Source organism: Helianthus annuus, chromosome 4 (assembly GCF_002127325.2).
Source record: "Helianthus annuus cultivar XRQ/B chromosome 4, HanXRQr2.0-SUNRISE, whole genome shotgun sequence".
NCBI lineage: Eukaryota > Viridiplantae > Streptophyta > Magnoliopsida > Asterales > Asteraceae > Helianthus > Helianthus annuus.
In genome coordinates, this window is record NC_035436.2 from 161,924,571 (window position 1) to 161,941,072 (window position 16,502).

General features: G+C 37.4%; 1 long non-coding RNA gene across 2 annotated transcripts; it reads left to right on the plus strand.

Moving 5' to 3' along the window:
• Positions 1–5,136: 5,136 nt before the first annotated feature.
• Positions 5,137–14,926, plus strand: LOC110935033. 2 transcript variants are annotated; one of them, XR_002588814.1, is made up of 4 exons: positions 5,137–5,632; positions 13,131–13,174; positions 13,846–14,059; positions 14,702–14,926. It is a non-coding gene; the product is annotated as an uncharacterized LOC110935033 (long non-coding RNA). The 2 variants fall into 2 exon arrangements; XR_002588813.1 differs by having other exon boundaries at positions 13,926–14,059.
• The last annotated feature ends 1,576 nt before the right edge of the window (positions 14,927–16,502 follow it).

Below are 16,502 nucleotides of genomic sequence, written 5' to 3' on the forward strand. Positions count from 1 at the left end.
TTTACAGAACTTTTACCTATATATTATAGGATAAGGATCCTTAGGAACCACCCTTTATTCTGAGAACCACAGAACCACTGTGAACACAACCAAAAATACCTAAAAAATCTAAAAAACACATAAAAAAATAATATATTTTTTTAAATCGCTATATTTCGTCCCTAAAAAACGAGTAGCAGTTATCGTTACACATGTGCATATGTATCATTTCTTTGACAAATTCCGTAATACATTACTAGTATTAGACAATTACATTTTTATTTACACCACCATCCATAATATATTCTTAAATTTTGATAATAGTAATCATTAAAGGTAAATGATGCCTACAAATTTGGTAGGTTTTAATTTTCATTTACATTTCTAATACTTCATAATGGCGGAGCCAAGGAAGGGATAACATATAAAAAGAATTCCGGCAACTTTATAACGATAATATATCTTTTTTCTGGTAAATACGAGTTCTCTTGCTTATGTAAAAGAATTCTATGTCAATCTACGTTCAAGAGGTTTTTGTTGAAAGCAAATTTTAAGTTTTTTCAGATTGTGTTAATGTTCTTTTTATTCCTTCTATGGTTGTCTTAATGTATGTCAAGTGTGTGTGTTTTGATAGAATATCGTGAAGATAAAAGAGGAGATACTACCAAAGAGTAAATGTTCATAATAATTTGTTTGTAAAATATTTTTTTACAGTATATTTGTTCTACGAAAACAGGTTTCCCGCCGCAACACGGGACAGGGAAAACCTAGTTAGAAACAAAATGAGAGAAACACTAACTCATTGTTGACAAGTAGTACAAAGTTTACATGTACATACCTGAGCTTTGTAGTACCACTAACGGTTGTATGTTTACATTTAATCCACAAAACTTTAAAACACATTATTACATAGAATCGTAGGTGGACGAGGTGGCGAGAGCCCGAGATTACATTGAACATGATACTCTGTGGGACAGGTATATTATTTGTTGCTGTGTTTTCGTTGTTTTGTATATGAAATGGATATTAACTACACTGTGTGACCGGTTGTTCCAACTGGCATACTTGTCGTCGTATCGGGTCATGGTGTGCGAGTTCTTGGCATCATTCGAGTTCGCTCCCAGACCTGCAAACCAGCCAGAGGAGCTTGACGACCCCGATGATCTGTGGGTCGAGGTTAGTTTTCGTTTAGGGGATCAGTGGCATGAGATGTCATTGAGGGGGTTTGTCGTGCACAGCGGCCTTTGTATGATGGAGGAGACAGACACCCCCCCCCTCTACACCAAGGGCGTCCATGTGTTACTCCGTTCGGTACTTGTCAGATTTTGGCAAGTGATCAGTGGGGGTCGCTTTGGCCACTCGAAGTCGAGGGTTTCACATATCAGAGCCCCCATGTTCCGTTACCTGCACAGGCTTATTGCCACATCTATTGCACCACGCGAGCAGAGTCGCGAGTGGTGCAATCAGGGGAATATGTTTTGTCTTATATGGGGGAGACGAGTGTCCTCCATCGCTGCCTAGCCCAGTGGTTTGGGGCGGCGCACCACCGGCAGGACAGGTCTGTGTTGTATGGGGGCGTACATCACGCGTATTGCCCACTCATTGGGTCGTGTTCCCCATTAGGTGTCGCAGCCCCCGACCCAACCTGGGAGCGGGTGTCGCAAGCCTGGCGGATGGTATCAGTGTTTATTAAATTTGCAGCGGAATAATTCATCAGGATCGTAGTTAGGAAATAATTTCAGAGTTTGTAAAACACCAACTTCTTATATAAAACAAATGGGCTAAAACCCATATTTCATTTCAAATGTATTTACAGGGATAACCCCTAATTGCTGAAAAACATAAATTTTCTTCTTTTATTCAGGTAACCATAACCACTTTATTTAAGCCTTTAGTGCTCCATAGCTGGTTTCTGTTACCTTCACAGCAAGTTACCTGAAACGTGGTTTGAAAACATTTTATTAGCAAGAAATACTGGCGAGTTCATTCCATTTTATAAAAAGACACATTGTCATAATCTTACAGTATCAAGGAAAATTACAATGTTTATATCTATCAACTATTTAACACAGTATGCGACTGAGGAAAATCCCCTGTGCTAGTGGTCATATTACTTTGGGTCCTATCACCCAATAGTAACAGTTCCTGTCACACCCTTGGTGACTGTGGACTAGTGATGTATACAAAACCCCACATACTGGCAATAATTTCATAATACAAAGATATAATCACTGCAAGTATAACTGGAAAACATTTAGGGTTTTGTAAAGCATTTTAAGTAAAAATGTATCACAATAATGTGATAAAAAGAAGAATGGCTTACTTTGTAAACTTAGGGTTTTACTATAAGCTTCCTGATAATATTTTCTGGTGAATTTCCTGAGTTCCTAATAATATATACAATACACACGTGTTAGTATAATAAACCCAATTCAACTTAATCGATACATCACGAGATCAAAACCACAACGTAGTTAGCAAAGTGTAGCCTTATTCAGGCAGTACCTTGACATCCGTTGTTGGGTTTAGGATCAATCAGACAGGGTATCGAGTAGTGATTAAAGGTTAAAACACTTACAACGAGGCCAAGCTTCGTAATTAGGGGTGTACTGCTAAAAGAAATGGAGGCAGAATGCAGATAAAACGTCAAAGTTTTGACGAAATGGTGTAAGAACTTCTGTCGCACACCAACCTATTTATAGCCAGCTTTGACCAGCCACGCGTGTCGCGCCCCGGAAGCCCCCTGACGCATGTCGCAGCTGAGACCCACCTAGCCTAGGTTCCTTTCACGCGTCGCGGGAGAATTAGGGGTACCCCCCATGTGTCTCCAAAGCCCATGTTTCGTAGTTTTTCATTTCGGGTCGCGCTGTACATGTTTGTGGTCTCTATTAGGGTTCCTTATAAGGTGTTTTTAAGCGTTGTTACATCAGGACCCACAATTTACCGAAGGGGGCACGGCTAAGACAACCAGGTTGACACGGCAGACACTGATCGGCTTGCACGTCACACGTGACTTCTCTGGGCTCGGGCTTCGATTTATAGGAGCGGACGCGCAGCTGTTTGTCCCCTCCGACCTTCCAAACTAGCTACTAGAGGAGCTGCTAGAGTCGGCAAATGGTGATGCCGACGACGATGACGATGACGCTGATGGTGACCACACTCACCCACCACACCCGCCACCGCATGCACAGCCACAGGGGGTGCCTCAGTACCCCCAGCATGTTCTGTACGACCAGCTCCCACCAGCTGTGGCGCTTACGTTACAGCAGATGGAGGGCCGGCTGCAGGCACGGACAGACACCCATCATGCCTGTATCGAGGCCCTTCTCATGCGGGCGATCTAGGACGATATACATGTGGCTATCGAGCATGCTCGGACCCCATTGCCGATACCGACGTTGCTACCTCCCCCTGGACAGGATCCGGGGCGTCTGGCGCGACTCAGGGGGCGGGGCCCTTAGTCATGACTCATGAGGATCATGATGCGGATCCAGCGGTTTATATACAAACTTATTATGTAATTAAATTTGTAGTTTCAGTTTATTTATATTTGTGATTGTTTATTTTGACTGTCTAGATTGGTTTGCTTGGTTACGTATAATGTATAAGATCACACGCCATGAATACGTCAACATAAAAAAATAATAAAAATACAATTATGATATGATATCATACGACACATCACGATGAAATATTAAAAAGTTAAAAATGTGATACGATACGCCACGATACACTATAATACGATACGCAACGATAAAAAAATAAAGATTGTAAAACTCATTAAAACAAAAATAACCAACAATAAACACCAATAACCAAACCCAAAATACCAAAACACCAAAAACCAAACATAACACACCAAAATTCAAACCTCAAAAAATCAGGGCCTTAATACGGATCGTTTAGCCCTATACGATCCGTATAAGCCAGCCGCCAAGCATCCCATGCACCTGTCAGTCTACCATGTCTTAACTTTATCCGATACGGATCGTATAGGCCTATACGATTTGTATTGAATTGTCAAAGTGTGGGGATAGATTCCCCGGTGTGCTAGTAGAATCCCCTACATAAATAAGGTACATGATGCATAATTGTTAACTTGTTTTATTATTACAGAATAAGAAATGAACAGATATGATCTTGCTTTATGTGATCCTCTCTGTTTAGTACTTTTTTGCTTTTCAGACATGCAAAAGTCATGTCAGTCAACAGTCCTTTCAAATCATATTTTTTATATATTACAATTTCTCGCTTTTCTTTTACTTTTTTCATCCTTATTTATTTATTTATTTATTTGTTCTATTTAAACTTTATCAATATATCATTTTCTTCTATGTGGATTTTACTTTATTATATATACTAGCTTACAAACTGATGTATTACACAGGTTGAATATTGAAAACAATATTCAATATAATTCTTATCAGTGAAATGACTTATTACATAAAATAGTAGCCGATGTGGAGGTTGCCCTTGCTCCGCAACATGCACCCAACCGGTAGCCAAAGCGATGGCTTCTTCCTCAGTCTATCGGTTCGCCATAAAATGGTTAAAATATGGTAAAGATGGTTGCAATTATGGGGTAAATGGTGGTGGGTTGTGGTTTAAAAATGGTGAAAATGAGGATTTATATAGGGAATGTGGGGATAAAATTATGAAAGAAAATCTTTTTAAAAAAACATTACCGTTTTTCAACGGTCAAAAACAACATGTAACACAAATCAATATGTTGGCGCTCACCAACCACTTCACGGATCAAAGGATAATGCCCCCCCCTCTCTTTTTACTTTCGTGTAGTGCAGCTGGTGTGCAGGGCGCCATCATGCCTAGGTGGTATGGGGCACCACCCAACACCATTTAGCCTAACAAACTTTGTTACCGTACTATTACATTTTTCATTAATTTATACCATTGTCAAGCAACGGATTCCGTTCAGAATTTGAGATATTCATCACAAATTTAACACCCCAAAAAAAATTAATGATGAAAAATAGTTACTAAGGAATTCGGGCTTCAATAACGAAGTCGAGTTTATTTAATAAATAAATGGATTTGAGCCCAAGATATTGTTAGTGGTAGAAGGCCCATGGATCATGGAGTATAAAATGAAAAAGATGTAACCCTAGACACCATAACTCATCTTCTCCATTAATTCTAGAGAGAGAAAGTTAGAGAAAGAAAGTGGGGTTTTAGAGAGAAAAAGTGAAGAAAAAAATTCAAGTTGAGGAATTTGTGGTTTGAATATTGCAATTGGTTTCTAGAGGATTGTTGAATATCACTGAACCAATCGGATGGAGAAACGGGTAAGAAATCAAGATCAGATCTATGTTTTTGTTGAAATGCGGTTTTGGGGTAAAATTGGGTTTTTGGCAGAAGGATCGGGTTTTTTTACGTGTTAATCTAGCTAAAAATCTTAGACCTTGCTTCATGGAAGTTAAATAAACGTTTAGGACATAAAACTTTATGATTTTGGGTCGAAAGCAACCTTTTATAGATGAATCTACAACCAGCAACACTCACTAGAGTGTTCATCCGGCAAACACATCAAAGAAATTTGGTGACACTCGACGGGGCTGGTTGGGGAAGATCGGCACTAATTACAAGGTCGACCTACGATTAGAGACACTCAAGAGTGCCAACGACACTCAAGAAGGTATGTGATACTCGGATTTTATTATGATGCCACACACATGCATGGATTTGAAACAAACTCATCCAGGATTGATATGAACACCAAGAAAACACACACGCAAATTGTGTGTTTTTCGATTCGGGAGCAAACCCCACTAAAAAAAATTGGCAATTGATGCCTTGTGAACACAATTTCAGCATAAAACTGACTTGTATTCATCCTATGACAAATCATGAACATAAAACAACAATATAAACCAATTAATCATCTTAAACAGCAGCAATTACGCGAAATGGAGGTCCTTTTTGACACAAAACACTAGGGGTGAGCAAAAGTCCATACCCGACCCGACCCTATCAGAACCCGACCCGACCCGAGAACCAAAAATACATAAATAAGGGAACCGAATCACTACCCGAAAATACAGGGTCGGTTCTGGGTATTACACAATCGGGTATGTCGGTCCAAGTTATAAACACCGACCCGACATTTTCAGTTGATTTATAGGTTGTTTGTGATGATATTAGAATGAATCGAAGCTATGAACGAAGAGATATAATATTAAAAAATATGATTCAATTCAATTAGTTGGTGAGTGCAATGAGTTGATTACACATTCAATTCAATTAGCTGGTGAGTGCAATGAGTTGAAAACAGAGGAGAGGAGCTTCATTTACAAGTGAATGATATGAATGTCACACCCCGATTTCCACGTGTATCATCGGTGGGCCCGGTGGGGGATTACCGTGACGTAGTTAGCAACAATATAGTCAAACCACACAATTATATGAATGCACAGCGGAAGCATAAAGGTAATATATTTCAACTTTAAGTGTAATATCAATGTATCACCATTGTTGAAATAATAATCCACATGGGATCAAATAGAAATAACAAAAGTATTGTTCAACAGACTTTAGGCATCTTAAGCGTGCGAGACTTCTAGTGATGCTAAGGAGAAATCCCAGCCAATTACGCCTAGTACCTGCATTTAGTCTTTTTGGGGAAAATACGTCAGTTTACACTGGTAAATACATTCAACTGACACTTTTGTAAAAATGTTTAATAAAATTGGTTTAAATGCTCAAGGCACAAACTCTTTATAACTTGGGATAATTTATAATTAAATCTTGTAAAGAATTACATGTTACTATGCGTTTGGTCGCCCGAGTCGTGTCGGGTTAAAGTTTAATAGACACACCACATAGCATATAACACCGTGGCGGGTAACCAACGGCTACACTTTTATAGTTATAGACATAATGCCGGGTGTACGCCTACACCGGGATGTCAAGGTCGTGGCCATTCGTAAATGCTGCCAAGGATATCCGGGACATGGTCATTAAGCCCCCAAAGGCTTTAAGCCAACAAAACAGTTTTTAAACGGGTCACATTGATAATACCCAACTACTAATGAGTTGGGGTCAATTGCCCGACCAAATGGTATTTTAGATACCGTAACCCAAGCCCGTGTAACGGAAAATAAGTTAAAGTATTTACCTTTGCAAGTAAAATCCTTAATTGAGTAAATCACAAATAGCTTTTACTGGTCTCCTATTCTGGAACGAAGGTTTAAAATAACCTATTAGAATCCTAACGGGTCTTTATATTTGCCGTAGCTTAGACCGGTCGGTTTCAAAGGATAGTTACGGTTTAATCGCGTGAAAGGCGAAAACCGTGAATGGAGTGTGATTTTAACCCAACAAGTTTGAAGACTTGTTTTATATGGGCATAATAATCATACTCTTGATTTTGGGGTCCAAACCATATGGTTTGACCCGTTTCGGCTAATTTATGTAAACTAGTTACATAAGCCGAACCGTGCGCGCAATAGGCGCAACAGGTAACCGTAAGAGTCCTACACTGTTTTCCTAAGTCAACATGCCTTAAAGAGGTTTTGGTATCATTAGGATACCTTCCGTAATGCCCGTAACGAGTTTAAGTTCATATTATGCCCCGTAGGGGTATTTTGGTCTTTTTAAAGATTATAAAAGAGGTTTTAGAGTTCTACAGGAAATCTGAGTTTCCCGAACAGTTTTTAAAGTCTAAAATACTTTATTTATTATTTAAAATCAGTAGCAACTGGAATCGGGTCAAAAGACCTTGTAGAACTCAAGTTATGGCCGAAAAGGGCATATTCGGTATTTACCGAACCGTTGCCATAACCGCAGGTTATGAGCAGGTTAAAAATAATTAAAAATCTTTAAAAATCCCAAAATATTATTTTACAACAGTGAGTAAAAGGTTTGGTGTCGAAATCCGGGTTTAAATAGGCGTTATGCTAATTGCGCTATTTAATTACTAAAGTTTCGCAATTTGCGCTATTTAGCATAACTCCTATTCTGGACCTCGGATTGACATGAAATTTTAGGGACATGCTTAGAAATCAGTAACCAAGGTCATGATCCTTTCACGTGTCCGAAGTTCTCGTTTTAAATTAAAAAGGGCGTTACGGTCAACTTTTAAGCAATTAATGGAAATGTGTAAAAGACTCGGACAAACAACGAACCGGTCACAGAGGGTTATACCATCATGTAACCTGGTCCTAAGAGAGTCCTAAGGCATATCTAAATCAAACTTTAACGGGTCAGAACTGAAGTCAATGCAAAAGTCAAACTTTTGCGACTTTCGGCTCCGAACCGGGTCAAAACAATAAATGGTCGGATCAAACAAGCTTAGACTAGTTTATATACTTATTATCATGTTTTATGAGTGTTAAAACAGGTTACATATCATCTACATTACAAATTATGCAAGAAATCGCAAAATGACATTTCTGTTGACTTTTTCTAAGTACGTTTGACTCGATATTTGAACTAGTTAGAGTGGGAATCAGAGGGTGCCATTTTAGGGGTTTAATGCCCACATGATTACCATCATATAACTATCTTTGATCCGACAAATAACTGGACCATTCGTGATTTATCGCCAAGTCAATCGTTAGTTACGACGGATTGACTTTTAGGCTAAAACTATTGAAAAATGAAACCACAAAGGGTTAGGCAACTTACAGAAGCTTAGTGCACGACTTAGAATGATAGAGGAAAGCTTTGGAGCTCCAGAAGTGAGTTAGAATGCAGGTTTGAGTGTGATTTCACTTATGTGCAATGTATGTCCTTTTATAGTGAATTTCCAAGCACAAGATCATTACAACTCAACCTACAAGGGAGTATGGATGATCAGCAGGTGGCCCTTGGTGCTAGGAGGCAAGTAGAGGGTGCCCATGCTTCATTTATTGCACTTTTGATCGTTCACAACTCCAAACAACAAGTCTGTCCAAAGTTTCTGCATCTGGGTGGTTCACGCGGCCTGCATTAGATTTCATGCAGCTTGTACGCGGGCCGCATGAATCTTCATGTCAGACGCGTATCCACAGGTGGCTCGCGGCCCGCTTCAACTTATGTGTTACACTCAGGCGGGCCGCCTGAGGCCTGTTTTCAAAGATTTTTAAATCTTTTGTAATGATTAACCGAATCTTTGTAATTAATAACCTGACCTTTCGGGTTTGAAGGGGTAACTTTGCGATTTGGCCCTCGGTTAATTACAATTAAGGGCCTCGTATCTTTTACCCACACTGTCAAGTCCCCGGTTAATTTAATTACTATCCGGAAAGCCTTAACTTTCATTGTTGACGCTTTTAACCCTTCTCGTACGAATTTGATCATAACTTTCTCGTTTTAAAACGGAACTTCGCGGAATTTATATAGTACATTCTAGTGAGCGTATTTTACTATTACAAAGCCTCGGGTTCGTCAAAGGGTCACTCAGAGGTATAATTAAACATGTTGACACAGTTAACCCCTGCAGCTTTGTAATCTCTCACTTTCTTCTGCGTTTCGCTTCCGTATGATCCATGATTTATTCGTTTGAAGGTACGAGCATATTTTAGATTTACTATACAGTATATTTACCCTTTGTTGACATTTATAACCCTCGAATTTACATACTTTCAAGGTTTGTCAACTTTAGTCCTTTATTTAATATTTAATGCCACGTGTAAACTCATGACACGTGTTAACGCATTATTGGACACAAAATTTCGAGGTGTTACAATGAATCATCTTGAAATTGTGTCGATGCATCACTCTTTTTCAAATTTAAAGTTCCTTCATGTTTCTGATTGTACAGAGTTGACATACCTCCAATTCCAGGTTTCTATTTTAATCCGTGTGTTTGAATTATTTCTTTGTTACTTCTCATTCCATTGTTGAATCATGCAAGTATAATTGTTTGATGTAGATTAAGTAGGTACTTAATAATTGATACGAAATTGAAAAATTATTTCTTGATTGATAGGATGTTTATGCTTCAATCTAGCGTTTACTATCCATGAGTAATTTCGTTGCATGCCAAGTGTTCGATAAAATGTCTTAGTGAAAAAAATGACGAAATGTGTTACCAAAACATAGATAAAACATTGTAATTAAAAACTAATAATTCAAACATCCAAAAACTAAAAAATTATTAACAAACTTCAAACATAATCCAAAAAAAATGTAAGAAATTCAAAAAAAAATCCAACAAATCCAAAGAAAACGAACTGAAACCGATACTACTTTAAGTCCTTTCTCCTTTTTCCGTATCCATCTCCAGCCATCTGTTAATCGACATCGATGTTCATGTGATCCGGTTCCACTTTATCATAAATTTCTACATGAAAAAAGATATATATAATGATAAATACGATGTAAACAACAAACTAAGGATGTGTATCGGTGTATGTCAAAATTACCTTTTCCAATATCATCAAACTCTACCGAGTCTTCGATGTAGATTTTCTTTTTAATTGATGCACGAATCCAATCCTCTGTACATATTAATGCCCTGACAATCGGAGTTGATAAAGAAGTTCGATAAGTATCGACAACTCTTCCGCCTGTACTAAACGCCTCCTCAGAAGCAACACTAGATACCGGGATAGCCAATATGTCTATAGTGATAGGAAGAAAATCTAATTAACACTATCGTATTATTATAAGTAATAAAAATAAACTACTAATTAGTAAACATACCTTTCGCCATTTTCGCTAATACAGGGTATTTTGAAGATGCAGCCTTCCACTAACCCAGAATATCAAATCCCTTGTAATGGTCCTCCTCTCCGTCGTCTAGGTACCTCTCAAGTTCTGACTTGGTGTTATAAGATGTAGAACCGCCATCCGCTTTAAATTCTGTAAAAAAATCACTCTCTCCTTGTGATGATGGTTCAAAGTTCTCCTGACTTGGTGAAACTTTATCTGAACCTTGTTTTTCACTGCTTGATGCATAATGCTCATACAAAAGCTTCAATTCATCCTTTATACTATTAACTACAATTTGAACTCGTTTCTTCAAGTCATCTTCTGTCTCATCATCTTTTTTTTTCAGCCCTAAATATCCTCTCAAATCCAAACTGAATAACACGAACCTTTAACCTCGGATCTAAAATTGCAGCAAAATACAAAATGTAATTAAATGATCTGCCAGTCGGTAGATTTCTCCAGTACTTGTCGAACTTCAGGTGCATCTTAGCACCCATAAGTTTACATTCCAAGTCAGATCCGTCTTTCATCTTCCTTAAATGCTTGTCTATATCCATAACCTCGTTAAAAATAAATTAACGGTAACTGTTTTTGTAGCAGAAGCGTTGGCAGTTTTACGCTGAAACAATTCTAACACACTTGCCAATTGTCTCGTGTAGTTCCAATCACTAACTCTAGGAGCATCATCACCCATATCATTTTTATAATTTGGGTCATCCAGATCATATCTGTTACACGCCTTCTCAAATTTTTCTGCCTTCTCTAACATCTCCCAAGTCGAGTTCCATCTTATAGCAACATCTATACCTATGAATGCTTTGCTTTCGATCTTTTCTGCCTTAACACATTTTTTAAAAGTGTATAATCGCTGAGGAGACAATCTAATATAGCGAATAGCATCTCTGATACGATCTATGCATGTTGACCCATCACGTAAGCCGTCTTTCACAATCAAATTGATTATGTGTGCCATACATCGGATGTGCAAGTATCTCCCATCGAACAAGAGGTTGTTTAACCTATTTTTTAGAAACTGTATGGCAACATCATTAGCTGACGCATTATCTAATGTAATGGTCAGCACATTTTCAATGTCCCATTCTTTTAAACATTGAATAAGGGACCTACCTATCTCGTATCCCTTGTGGCTGAATATTTGCTTGAAGTTGATGATCCTTTTGTGTAACACCCAATTGTCATCTATAAAATGAGTTGTAACACACATATAGTTAACCCGCTGATTTGAAGTCCATGTGTCTGAGGTTAGACACACCCGTGTTCTATTCTTCGCAAAAAATGACTTCAACTTCCCCTTTTCCTCTAAAAATATCTCCCCAATATCCCTCGCAATCGTAAACCTGCTTTGCATCTTAAAAGTCGGATTAAAACTTTCTATAACCCTTCTAAATCCCTGATGCTCAACGGTTGAAAACGGCACCTCATCTTTTAACACCATCTCTGCAATGGCTCTTCTACTCGCTTTCGCACAATACTTCCATGCCTTTACCTCACCACTACCGCCCTCGCCATCATCGCCTTTTTTCAAGAAAATATTGCTTTGGTTTTTTAATCGGTCTGGATGCTTTTCACATCTCCTACTGTGTTTACTCAACGTCGATGTGCCATTTTTATACGGGTCCGCAGCCAAATCTTTCGAGCAACGCTTGCATCTTGCTCGTTGGTTTCCGACCTCATCTTTATACTTCTCAAAATCAATCCAAACAGTAGATTTTCCTGACGTTTTAGAACCTGTTGTTTTCTTCGTTGTTGTGGCCTTAATTTTCTTTTTTGTAGTTTCTTTTTCGACATTTTGTGACTTCCTCTTTCCTCTTCTGTCTCCGTGAGAATCGTCGCTTGATACATTCTCGATGTCGACATTTGATGAATCCATCTACAGTTTATCATAAAACATACAATCAATTACGTAATCATTAAACGGGTCATTGTATCAAAGATTTCATTTAAATGGGTCACTTAGTTTACATAGTTAGATGTCATTGGCCGCTAGATTTTTCTGCAACTATGTGTCGTAAGTCATTCACATAATGTTTAAATTTACAAATTATGTTTCTTTAACTATTAAACGAGAGACACGCATGTATGTATATAACTAGCTAGGTACCTTATCATTGTTTTTCCGCTATTCGCCATTAACAACTATGATCTTATCTAACAACATGATGGTATGCATAGACTGTTTTTTCGGTAAATATTATGAAATTGTGTTCTTTTATTTCAATAAGGATCTGTTCTTTTATGGGGACTGTTGACTTCATTGATCTGTAAAAAAACTCATCTAACATCTAGTGATGTCATTGTTGACCCATTTAATTATGAACAGGTCAACATGGTTCTTGTTAAGTCTCAAAAAATATAATATAATATTATAATTACTATTTACTTGTCAACCCAGCCCAGTACTAATAAATGACCAAACATGTTTTGCCCAATAGTTGATGTACGTTGAAAAAATGTAACTGTTTACTGGTTTTATTTAGGTGCCAACAGGGAAATACGGAACGGTCTGCAGACCCATACAAAGGTATAACTCGTACCTTTAATAAAAAATCTAACTGTTTGCTGGTTTTATTCGTCTGCGAACACTCTGTAGACCCATAAAAAGGTTAAAGGTATAACTATATGTCGGCTGCGAACATGCTGCAGACCGGCTGCGAACATGCTGCAGTCTGGCTGCAATACTCTGCAGACCCATAAAAAGGTACTGCTAGTGTCTTTTTACAAAAAAAAACAAACGATCAAACGAATTAACAAACGGTCTGCATGCGAAACTTACCTGATAATTCAAGTGTTGCTAGTCTCTTTTTAATCTCGATGCTGATAGTGATTGCTGAATGCCTGAGCCTGAATGTTTTTAGATGGCTGACTGATTAATTAATATCGAGCACCCTAAAATTTTTATTTATCATGGATTTTTTGCATTATCTCTTATGTTACAATATAATCTTTATTTTTAACAATGATTTTGCATAATCTCTTATCTAATAGGTTAAGTGGGCCCCATGTTTTATGGGAAAACAAAACAAATTATTTATTATGATATTATCTGGGAGTCCCAAGTTTTATTTAATTATTTTTTAAACTTAAATTTTGCATTATCTCTACTTCTAAAGATGTTTGGTAAACTTCACAGAAAAGCTGACCCCAATCACTTTGATAGATTCTAACATTTTTGCACTGTCTCTTTTGTATTAGGTGAGTCGACTAATGGACCAGTTTGAACCTGACCCCAATCAATTTGATAGATTCTAACATTTTTGTGAAACGTTATGGAGGTGAAATCATATGGAGTGATGCTGGAGTGAACTGAAGCTACTATGCAATCTACAGAAGAACGGCAAATAAAGTATTACACGAGACGAGACTACGCCGTTCTTGTTCATCCGTATAACGATAGTCGTATCATAAGGTATTTTTAATTCATTGTAAAGTTTTTGGTTCAAAAGTCGAAATTATATATAATCGTGCAAGCCTTGATTAACAATAAAAAAACCATATCATATATAATTCAAGTACATCCAAACACGAATTCAAGAAAGTAAAACAAAACATAAGATAAAAAACAATGAAATATTAAAGGCTTCATCAGTTCATCTCTTGGTCTTTTGCATTTTCAGCCACAATCGCTCCCTAATTGTCATTATTTTCTGCAAAAAAAAACATAATATAATTGATTTTAATTATATAGCATAAACGGATAACGTAAAGTAAACCATTAAATTGGTTCGATCATGTAATGTAACTACCAGGACGTTGCCGACATCTATTAAGATGCCTTATCAATGCGGTTATTCCGTTTTTTACCCGGTCTGCAGCAACGACCATTGAACAGTGCTTGCATCTTGCCTTTTGATTCCCATGATCATCCGAAAACTTCACAAAGTCATCCCAAACTCTATAATTTAACGCACTTGTTCTCCTTCTAGCCATCTAAGTTTAAGTAGCAATAAAAACTAATATAATTCTAATAACAACATGTTATTTGTTTGTTATATTCGAAATTGATCATTATATTGATTTATAAACTAATCGCTGAATCTTTACTGCATAGTTTCAGGGAACCACGTACCTTAACCTCGTGAAGCAGCAACACTTCCAAAACTGATGAAAATTATTGAAGATTTATTGAAGAATTGCATTTAGTTATGATGATATGTTAGCAATTGTTTGTTATATATCGATATAGGTTAAGTTAGGCTAATGGGCTTTGGCCCAGATATGTTGTTTGTAACAGAATCACAAATTTCACTCGGTTCCAGATTATTGGCTTCGGTTAGTTGTTTTTCCCTACCGACCTGAACCGATACCCGACTTACAACATTTACAAGAATCGAACAAAAACCTTATATACTATAATAGGGTCGGTTTCGGGTACTTTTCGGTTCGGTTCTCGGTTCTAATCGGGTCGGACCTATTTATGCTCACCCCTACACAACACAGTTTTGTAATTACAATTATAATGGCGGATGGATTAGAGTAGTCAGCGAAGTAGATGGGCAACAACTATGCTCAACCTCCAAAATTTCAGAATAAAATTAGGCTTCAAGACTATTCATCTAGTTTCCGACTGGAGATCCAGTTTAGTTTTCTGGTTGGCCATGGGGGGGGGGGCACCATAGGGTTCTTAGTTTCAAACCTCCAGAATGATAGATGGTTCAAGATTTTATTTCTAGACGCCATGATAACGAATGGTGATGGAGCGTATATCGGGTTAAGCTTATCTGAAGACGATGAAGATGCTCATCATTACTTGATGGCATATGTGCACCGTCACGGTCCGTATCAACCTTATTTTATCTTGTACGAGGTAGCCTATAAAGCCAGACAAATAAAGCTCTTCTTCAACCTAAAAATCAAATTAAGCAGTAAAACAATAGAGAAGGGATTTATTATAACAGAAAAAAGTGAAATACTGGTTATGTTTTCTTATTTAAACTAACCTCCATTATTCATTCAACACTCATCTTTAAATAACGAGACGCTCGTTTTCGAAGCTCTAGAATGTTCAAAGGGTTTGGAGGAGATATTACCTCATCAATTCGTGTAATTCTTGTGACCTGAATTTGAATAAAATGATTAAACACGCTACATATTCAGAGGACATTAATGGTCAAAAACTTACGTATGCAGCTGGGTTTCGATAACAACTCTGATAAATTGATGACGCCTTGTTATAATCTATCAAGTTTTATCCCAGTAAATTAGAAACAAAATGAGAGCAACACTAACTCAATGTTAACAAGTAGTACAAAGTTTACATGTAGCTGAGCTTTGCAGTGCCACTAACGGTTGTATGTTTACACTTGATCTTCAAAACTTTTTCAGGCACATGTTCCTCTATAGCCAAACATGGATCCATAAGAAATTCAAGTGTCGAAAACTTTAAAACACACTAATTACATAGAATCGATATATATTTATTTAGTTTCATTTTTGTAGTATATTGAATTCTTTGTTGAAATATATTCATACTTGGCACGTGCTGTAACTCAGAACAAAGTTTTTGTTGTTTGTACCAAATTTCAAAACTGAAGCATACCAATTTTTTTCAACAATATTTTCACAATTTATATCAGAGTCGGGTCCCATATCACATCCAAAATTTGTCACTTGTGCGACCTTTTCCATTGCAACATATCTTTTACAAACAACTGTTTCAAAAAACATACACATCCACTATTTATACAAAGATGATTTTCATTAGTCGATCTGAATCCGATCTTTAGTCCTCGTCCACTTTCTTTCCTTAAAGGATACATGAATATCATATCAGCTATAGCTAAGTAAGTACACGCAACATGTCTCTAATTCATTTTCAGATATCCCCGGTCTCCCTTTTATTCTCCAAGACC